Raw genomic sequence first — 10,004 nt, 5'->3', positions numbered from 1 at the left:
GCACAAATTACATCACTGGTCCACAACGAACTCAAATCAACTATCAATAACTGTCAAACCAAATGAATGACTGCCAAACTGTTACAGTTTTCGGATATGTGTGCAAAATAAATCAGCATTGTTTTTCAGTGAAGTTCTCCTTTAAAGGGTCCTTATGAATATAAATAAAAAGATAATAAAATTGCAAAATAAATTAAAAAAAGATAAAAAAGAAAAAGAAAAAATTGTATTGGCTAATTTACAATGGTTGTGTCATAGACACCCCTACACCTCAGCATCAGCAAAAGGCTTCTCCTTGCTGTGACTGTTAACGGCTGAGTTTGTGTAGGTGTTGGATGAGACACCTCTTCCTGGAAGGCAGTCTCCAGCACCTTCAGGATGGATCTGCGAACCTTATCCTTGAGATTCTGACCCATGAATACATACAGCAAGGGGTTCAGGCAGCTGTTGAAAAAGGCCAGGCTGGTGGCTATAGGGATGCCAATGGTGGTGACATGATGTAAAGTTTCACTGAACTCAGACTCAGGAGCCGTGTGGTTCACCATGTCAATTAGAGACATGATGTGATAGGGAACCCAGCACAGGAAAAAAGTGGTGATGAGAGCAGCAATGATTTTGAAGGGGCGGCTTGACTTGCTGGCCAGGAAACGGTTCCTCCTCAGACGATGGATTATCACAGCATAACAGGAGACAATGATAGTGAAGGGAACTACAAATCCCAGAATGAAACGGGTAATGCTCATGGCCCGATGACGAAAATACCGCAGCTGAACTATGGCCGGCGTTTCGTAGTCATCAGATAAGGCAAAGTTGTTGAAGCATTCAACGGTGCCCTCTTCCCTAAATGTGTCCCTGAAGACGAAGTAGGGAGTGCTGAGAACCAGAGCCAGTACCCAGACACACAGACTCACACAAGACGCCTTGCGTACACTCCGGTGGTTCTGGGCCCAGACTGGCCACACCACAGACACACATCTGTCTGCACTGATGACCACCAGGGTGTAGATGCTGACAAACATGTTCATAAAGGCTACAGTGCTGTTAAGCTTACACATGGATTTGCCGAAGGGCCAGTGGAAGTCGATAGCAGTGGAGGTCACTCTCAGGGGAAGGAACGCTGTCAAGAGGAAGTCAGCCACCGCGAGATTGAGGAACCAAATGGTGTTAACCGTTTTCTTCATTTTGAATCCTGTCACCCAGATCACAACTCCGTTTCCCAGAACCCCAAGCACAAAGGCCAGGCAGTAAACGATGAGAGACATGATGTTGAGAGACTGTCTGAGTTCAGCATGCAGGTCATCATACTCGTCTGTTGCATTTTCCTGGGAGAAAGGAGTAGTGGACACATTCTCCATCATTGTCTCGTGACCTGTAATAGCAACATGAAAAATGAATACTTCTTTCTCATCATATCATGTCTGTTTTGTAATATGATCTATCTGCAATTTTATGATAATCTCCTTAGAGGTCAGTAACACTACTTAATAATAAATTAGACTTGTTTTACAACATATTGAAATTAATTAATTATTAATTATTAATCAAGCATTATTATAAAATATTTTTCAATATTTGAAATGATTTGGTATACAGTAGCTCCACTACAGTCAATTTCCTAAAAGGCATTTAAAATAAATAGTTCTTCACAATCACAGTATGATGTAACATGAATTGTGCAACATTGGCAAGAGCGATTCATTGGTGACTAATTATGTTCTTTATATCTTAAGCCTACACCAACATAAAGTCAAAAGACAAATATTAAAATTACATTATAAATAATGTCTTCTTATTAACATTCTTGACACACAGAGTAAAATAAGAATACAATTTCAAATCAGTCTGTGCTGAAAATGATTATGCAGTTTCACAGGTTTTTCTGAATTGTACATTTTTGAGCCAGGTTTGGCTACAAGCACACAGCAGCACAGCAACTTATCGTGGGATGAAGTCAACCTTAAAAGGTGGCAGCCTTTGAAACTGTAGGCTACTACAGTAAAAAGAGTACAAAGTTGGACAAACTGAGTGTAGGTGGTTTTCCCTTCATCACATCTCTGTGTAAATTTTTTATCTAGGCATGTTAAGATGTTTAATATTCACTACATTAAATGTTAGAATAAGAAGAACAGTAAAGGCAGCCTACCGTTCACTCTGGTGGATTTGACGTCTGCGTCAGAGCCTCAGAGTCCTTTGGAGAGAGGCAGACTTCATGCTATGAGAAGAAAATAGGGTAAAAACCTACTTATACATCAGCACTCATATAATGAAGCCGATATGGTGTGATTACAGAACGCAATAGACTCTCTCTTCACGTTACTGTAGGTTCCCCGACAACTCTTGTGTGAAGTAGGATAACTATAAGGTGAACAAATGGCTGAACAAACTGACTAACGTCACTTACTGCTATGCAACTCACACCATAAGAGACATCAAAGTTGCTTAATATGGGGTGTATTTCTGAAACTGCTGATCTCACACCCACAGAATAGTGTGGAAAAACAACAACTTGGGTCAGCAGATAAGTATCTCAGAATGCAACATGTCACATCTTTCAAGAGGACATTGTGATGGAAATCTATTGATTATCACTCAATTAAGAAGTTTCCGCAAGGCTTGACTTTCAAAGATAAATTATTATTTTATTACAAGCTTGTAACAGGCATAATTGTGACAGTCGTCAACAGGACGACCAAGGGCCCTATCTTCGCGAAAGTGCTAATTTAGCGTGCGCGCCGTGTGCAATGCAAATTGGGGCCGTGGACACGCACATGCCTGTTATAAGTGTACTGGACATAGGCGTGCCACATGCCAAACCAGGCGTTTCAGCGCAAAAATGTGGGGGTAGATGACATTATCCAGCAGCGTGCAATTACTTTGCGCTAAGAGCTTTTAAAAGCACCTCTTATGCGCTAAATACCCCGCTGCGCTTGAGTGCACCATAATCTCCGTGCTGCACAGCGCACTGCAGAGTAAAATTCCTTTTGGATATGTCATTATTACGCACAGCCTTGCCACGCCAGGACATCAAATTCTGCTGCTAAAATTGGGTATTAGCAGATAATTCAGTGAGGCAATCAACTATAACTCACTGAGAAACTTTTATCACATCGCAAAGAGGGAAATTGTTAGGATGACGTCATCATTCCTACTTTGACGTCGTCATTCCTACTATGATGTCATCAATCACTGATGATGTCATGATTCATAAGCGTCTTTCATGCCTTTCGCTGGTGATGTCATAACACAGGTGATGTCATATTCACATCTATAAGGGCCTGTTCCTGCAGGTCCTCGCCAGTGATTCATAATCTAAATTCACATCAAGGATCACACCAATCTCTGCAACGTCTGCAACCTGCAACTTCTGCAACCAGCAACTTCTGCAATCTCTGCGACCGTTCCCAAACCTCGAACTGTGCAGCCCCAGCCATCAAGTTCCACAACACCCCAGCTTCTCAAGACCTACCAAGTTTCCCGTAGCCCTCAACTGCCCGCGAATAGATCCACATGTCTAACTCCGATCCTGACAGTATGAATCACTCAGAAATGGATCTAGCGGGCAAATTTCTCACCCCAATCAAGGAGGAGGCCCCCAATCACTCTAAAGCGGATCTAGCGGACACACTTCCGCCAGTCAAGGAGGAAGCTCCCGAGACCCCAGTTTTCCCGCCGGCCACGTCAGGTGGTCCACCGGACGACACCTTCCAAACAGCACTGATTTCTACTATTTCTGGCCTGGGCGCGCGACTCGCGGAGATGCGACGGGAGCAGGCGCTCCTCGATGACATCCTTCGGGACGTGCTCGACGGCCAGAGGGAGGCAGCTTTCAAGGCTTCAAGCTTTCAAGGCTTCAAGCTTTCAAGGCCGGCTGGATCGTTTCGACGGGCTAGGCCCCCAGGGCGTCATTCCGCAGTCTCAGCTGGATATCTCCACTCATCCTGATATCTCCACTCATCCTGATGTCTCCACTCGTCCCATCACGTTCGGAGACTTGCCGACAATACTTGAGCTGATTGCCCAGCAGGAAAAAGCAATCCAGGCGCTGGTTTCCAGGGCCGATGATCGGGACGCCCTCCTGGTTAGCACAATCCAGAATATAGCTTCCACTGCCCAGGATCAGCTCGCCCTCCTGGCGAGCAGGCTAGATCGTCTCGACGGGCTAGGCCCCCAGGGTGCCATTCCGCAGCCTTCTGCCCCTCCTGCCCCAGCTTCCGAGCGCGCCGTCGTTCCGGAGGTTTCCAGACCTTCCAGACCTGCTTCTAGCTCTGCCTCTCTGCCGCCTCCAGCTGCTAAGGGCATATTCTGGGGGGGAGTTCGCGTCATCCCGGAGCAGGGGCAGCCGGCCGACATCCGTACCAGCAGCCATCTGTACCGTGATCTGACCGGCAGGGTTCGCATCACACCAGAGGAGAGGCAGCGCCGTTTGGACACCCGGAGCTGCCTGTACTGTGGTCGAGCCGGGCATTACCTCTCCGCCTGCTCCCGGCGTCCAGTAAGTGGTCCCACCGCTCGCCGGCCCGTGGTACTCTCAGTGGATCAAGACTCTACGTGTCCAGCCGAAAGATCTGTACGGTTGGGTAGCGCTCCCTGCAGGACCCAGGAGTGGCAGTGTGTCTCCAAGAGGGTTAACGAGTTGGAGAGGACTGTCGACCGTCTCATTGGGGAGTTCAATCGCTGCCTGCAGATCGGCTCCGTCCCCCCGCAGGGGGCCTCCGAGTCTGCTGGCCCTGAGGCACAACCTGAGGCACAACCTGTGGACCTGCCCCTCGCCGAGTCTGAACCTGTACCTGAGGCACAACCTGTGGACCTTCCCCTCGCCGAGTCTGAACCCGTACCCCAGCAGCAGCCAATTCCTGTCCTTGACCAACACGTAGGTTCCAGCTTCATGCTGGGAGGTTCCCGTAGTGTCGTCAGCCCTCGGTCAAGAGCAAGAAGAAATAAGAGGCGTTTAAAGGAGGAGACGGTGGGTGACCCCCCCAAACTACAGGTCGGGAGGGCAGGCCTCGCTGAGTCAGATCCCCCTGTGGCTCTGCCTTCGGTGACGGCGGCATTTGACCCTTTTGATGGTCTCCAGCCTCCCGTGTTTGGATCGTGCCCCGGGGGATGGCCGGCCCCAGAGGATCCACCGGACCCGGTGGAGGTTCTATCTACGTATCGGTCCATCTATGGGTTCGATATCCTGTATTAGGGAGGAGCACCTCCACTGTCCTACACCCCCTTTGGGGTCTGACCACCTGCATCTAACCACCTGCTGAAGAGCACCTCACTCTCTTACACCCCCTTTGGGGCCTAACCACCTGCGTCTAACCACCTGCGGAAGAGCACCTCCACCAGAACCTACAGATTTTTTGTCTCCCAGATGCCATCCTTGATGGCCTCATTGGACGCCAGGTGACGTCCGTTGAGGGGAGGGTACTGTTAGGATGACGTCATCATTCCTACTTTGACGTCGTCATTCCTACTATGATGTCATCAATCACTGATGATGTCATGATTCATAAGCGTCTTTCATGCCTTTCGCTGGTGATGTCATAACACAGGTGATGTCATATTCACATCTATAAGGGCCTGTTCCTGCAGGTCCTCGCCAGTGATTCATAATCTAAATTCACATCAAGGATCATACCAATCTCTGCAACGTCTGCAACCTGCAACTTCTGCAACCAGCAACTTCTGCAATCTCTGCGACCGTTCCCAAACCTCGAACTGTGCAGCCCCAGCCATCAAGTTCCACAACACCCCAGCTTCTCAAGACCTACCAAGTTTCCCGTAGCCCTCAACTGCCCGCGAATAGATCCACATGTCTAACTCCGATCCTGACAGAAATGAATTGAGAAAACTTGTTGGACAATGGACATAGGCTATTCACCTTCACCTATCCCATAACCCGGAGGGTCGTTGGCACCACAGATGATCTGTCAACAAGCTCTCTCCTTCTCTCTCTGTCCTCGGCACGAGTGAGTCCACTCTATTACGCATGGAGAGAATTACAGCATATTGCATGCCTCGTGCAAACAGCAATTGCGAGACGGAAATCTGATTGTTTTTTAATGATGTAACGCCTGGCCACACCTGTGAATAGTTCTGGTGCTTAAGACCGCCCAAATTCCGTTTGCGCTGGCATTTTGGGGGCGCAGATGATTTGGCACGGCTCTAATTTGCGCCTGCAGCAGGTGCCAGGAACGTTTCCGCATCCCTGCCGAGAATTGCATCCCCACCATATTTCGGGGCTGTTTTAACTTAGGAAACAGGGAGGTCACGTCTACCCAGACAATTAAATCACTTTTAAACGGTTACATTTCTGTATAAATCATTACAATATGCTCCCGTGACATGGGGATGCGTTTAGCTGCGGGGGTGCAAAACTCTGCATAACACCTGGACACTTGCGCATGGCGGTCTGTCTGCTATCGTTAAGGCACGCAAACAGGTGCGCAAGCGCAAATAGGGGATATCGCCTGTACCAAGATAGGGCCCTTAGTGTGTGTGTGTGTGTGTGTCCATGTGCTATCTGTGCGTGCAGGCAGGCAGTGTGTGTCATAATATCCTGAGGATGTGTCACAACTCATTTATCAAACAATCTCCTTTTTTTGTTACTTATTCTCATGATCCACCGTTCCTCTTTTTAAATTCAACTCTTCTGCTTGAAACTCTCCCCCGTCCATTCATACTTGACTTTGCGATCACCCTCTCCATTCCTACCTCCTCTCACCTTTTCTTTTGCACCACAGATTTCAAAAATGTATTAAACATGGGTAATTTACAGCAGGGCGATGTGGGAATTTAGGACGTTAATCATGAGAGAGATAACGAGGAAATGAATGGAAGAGAGATACAAAGTATGGAGACAAGATAGGTGGGTTATCATCATCTAGACTTAGACAACTATTTTGAATACCATATCAGTGGTGTAAGGCTTACATGGGCTTATGAAATTACTTTTGAAATGTTTTTTCCCCCATCATTTTGGAAATAAATTGTAATCCCAAATCTTTCCAAGTACCCCCTGCAAGCTGTTCAAGTACCCCTATGGGGTACACGTACCGCTGTTTGGGAATCACTGCCCTAAGGGATCAGTTTGTCCCAGGCCTGGGCAAGAGACGTGGCGGCCCTGTGAAGAGGCTCTGGGTTATGGGCCCCTGAGCTCTTGGGCCCCATGGGCCTGGGCCCGGTACTCCCGTTCAGTAATACATCCCTGGTGTGGTGAGAGAAAACCTGTTCACTGGGGGAACTTCGAGAAGGTAGGCTGAAAACTACTTCCCCATGTTCACCACAGTCAGGTTTTTTTTAACCCCGCCTGTTAACTGTGTTTGAGAGAGATCTTCACAAGATAAAGATCTCTCTCACTGTTGTAGAATGGAAATTGACCATTTGAAGAAAACCACTTGTGATCAAAAGATGGAGCCAGGAGTCAGAAGTTGTCTTAAATGATGTATTAACATACATGTTGGCCAATAGATGCACTCTTGTATATTCACGAATGGATGCACAGGCTTACATACAACAAACAGAAAGTCAGAGATACTTATAGGACACACATCAGATTACATAACACACATCAGATTACATCTGTCTTGATGCACATTTGAAAGCTATACTCTGCAGACAAACTATGTGGTATTCTGGCTCTGTACAGGATAGTGACAGAGTGACAGGGCACAGTGTGAGATAGAGAGGAGATGCAAATGTAAGCTACAAGTTATCTGAATATGGTGTCTTAGTTTCCATGTATGTACAATAACTATGTGTATCTTAAATGAAAATGTATATGAATACATTAACTAGTGATTGTCCAAATAAAGGCTAATGTGATTTAAATGCTACCTATCACTCACCCTGTTACTGTAGACTAAGGGTGAGAGAGTGTTTTCACAACGTATAAGAGTTTAGAACGAACTGCTCGAGTTGATGCTTGTGGAAAGGTTTTCTCTTTGAACTGGACGTGCAGTTTGTGATGCTTATAACAATCATAATAACGAATAGCCTACACATTGCAATGTATTCAGGAAGCTATTTAAAGCTTTTGAAGGGGGCCTGATCTCATACAAGTCCTACAGGTATCAATGGACAAACATACGTAAAACCCACATATCACATGACGCTTAATACAACACATACTGTAGAACATACATACATACCACGTAATACATAATACAATGACAGAGGTCCATTATCAGAGGGGTGTAGATACTCATTACAAGTATGATTTAAGCAGTTTTTCTTTCAGTGTTTTCTTAAAGGTTGAGATGGATTTCAACATTTTCGTACTGTCATCGAGCTCATTCCAGATCTGCATGTAATACTTAAGCTGGTGCATTTAAGCTTTCTTTTTTTACCCAAGATAAGGGGCCTTATGTTCCCAAAAGCGCTAATTTAGCGTTTGCACTCGTTTAACGCTGTGCGCAATGCAAATTGGGGGCGGACACAAGCGCATGCCTGTGATAATTGTACTGGGCATTGGCTGCCCCATGCCAAAACAGGCGTTTCAGCGCTAAAATGTGGGATAGATGGCATTACCCTATCATCAGCAGCGCGCAATTACTTTGCGCTAAGAGGTTTGAAAAGGACCTCTTATGCACAAATACCTCCCTGCGCTGGGAGCGCACCCGTAATCTCCGTGCAGCGCAGCGCAAAGTAGAATTCCTTTTGGAGATGTCATTACGCACAGCCTAGACAGCAAATTATGCTGCTAAAATTGGGTATTAGCAGATAATTCAGTGAGGCAAACAACTATAACTCACTGAGAAACTTTTATCACATTGCAAAGAGGGAAATTAATTGAGAAAACGTGCTGGACAATGGACATAGGCTATTTACCTTCATAGCCCGGAGGGTCGTTGGCACCACAGACGATCTGTCAATAAGCTCTCTCTGTCCTCGCACGAGTGAGTACACTCTATTAAGCATGGAGAGGATTACAGCATATTGCATGCCTCGCGCAAACAGCCATTGCGAGACGGGAATCTGGTTGGTTTTGATTGCCTGGCCACGCCTGTGAATAATTCTGGTAGTTAAGACCGCCCACATCTCGTTTGTGCAGGCATTTTGGGGCGCAGATGATTTTGGCATGGCTCTAATTTGCATCTGCGACAGGTGCCATGAACGTTTCCGCATGCCCGCCAAGAATTGCATCCCCAACATATTTCGGGGCTTTTTTAACTTAGAAATCAGGGAGGTCACGTCTACCAGACAATTGTATAACTTTTAAACAGTTACATTTCTGTAAAAAAATCATTATAATATGCTCCCGTGAGGTGGGGATGCTGCCGGTGCTGGGGTGCAAAACTCTGCATAACACCTGGCGGACTGCTATCTTCCCTGCCTTAAGGCACGCGCAAACAGGTGCGCAAGCGCTATTAGGGGATAGCGCCTGTCGGAAGATAGGGCCCATCATGTTTATTTCTAGTATTATGAGTGTGCAGGGGACAGCAGACTGGAATGAGCTCAGCCAGTCTGGAATGTATCTTGTACACAACTTGATACATCAAGCCTCAGGCGACCTTAACGATGGGACAGAGGGCGTGTGGGTGCATGCATGACATGGCTCGTATTCTTTTCCTTTGCATACTTTCAAGTTTCTTGTAGTGACTAGGAAAAGTGTTGCACCATATGACATTACAGTAGTTGATGTGAGGTTCAAACAAGGTTTTGTAAAGGGTAAATAGAGCAGACAAAGGAAGAAAATGTCTTATTTTAAAAAATAAACCTACATATTTAGACAGTTTTGTTAACAAGAGTTCAATGTGGCATTTAAAGTTAAGTGAGTCATCAATGAGGACCCCCAGGAATTTTGTGGACTTTACTCTTACCAGCTCCTTTTCATTTATCTTAAGACAAATATGATCAGTATGAATTGCATTTTTATTGGAGTGGAACACAATAAAGTTAGTCTTGCTGATGTTGAGCGATAGTTTGTTACACTTAAACCAAGTATCCACTTTCATTAATTCAGCGTTAAGTAGATCTTGAAGCTCGTGCGAATTTTGATGGGATAAAAACAGATT

General features: G+C 46.1%; 1 pseudogene across 1 annotated transcript; it reads right to left on the bottom strand.

Annotated features, from left to right (window-relative positions):
- Positions 1–264: 264 nt before the first annotated feature.
- Positions 265–1,358, bottom strand: LOC310785021 (chemerin-like receptor 1 pseudogene; annotated as a pseudogene). The gene has a single exon. The product of its transcript is annotated as a chemerin-like receptor 1 pseudogene (transcript).
- Positions 1,359–10,004: the final 8,646 nt, after the last annotated feature.

The sequence above is a fragment of the Poromitra crassiceps genome (assembly GCF_964638095.1).
Source record: "Poromitra crassiceps genome assembly, chromosome: 11".
NCBI classification, from domain to species: domain Eukaryota; kingdom Metazoa; phylum Chordata; class Actinopteri; order Beryciformes; family Melamphaidae; genus Poromitra; species Poromitra crassiceps.
Note: the sequence above shows the minus strand (reverse complement) of the source record. Positions and strands in the feature narration are given on the sequence as shown.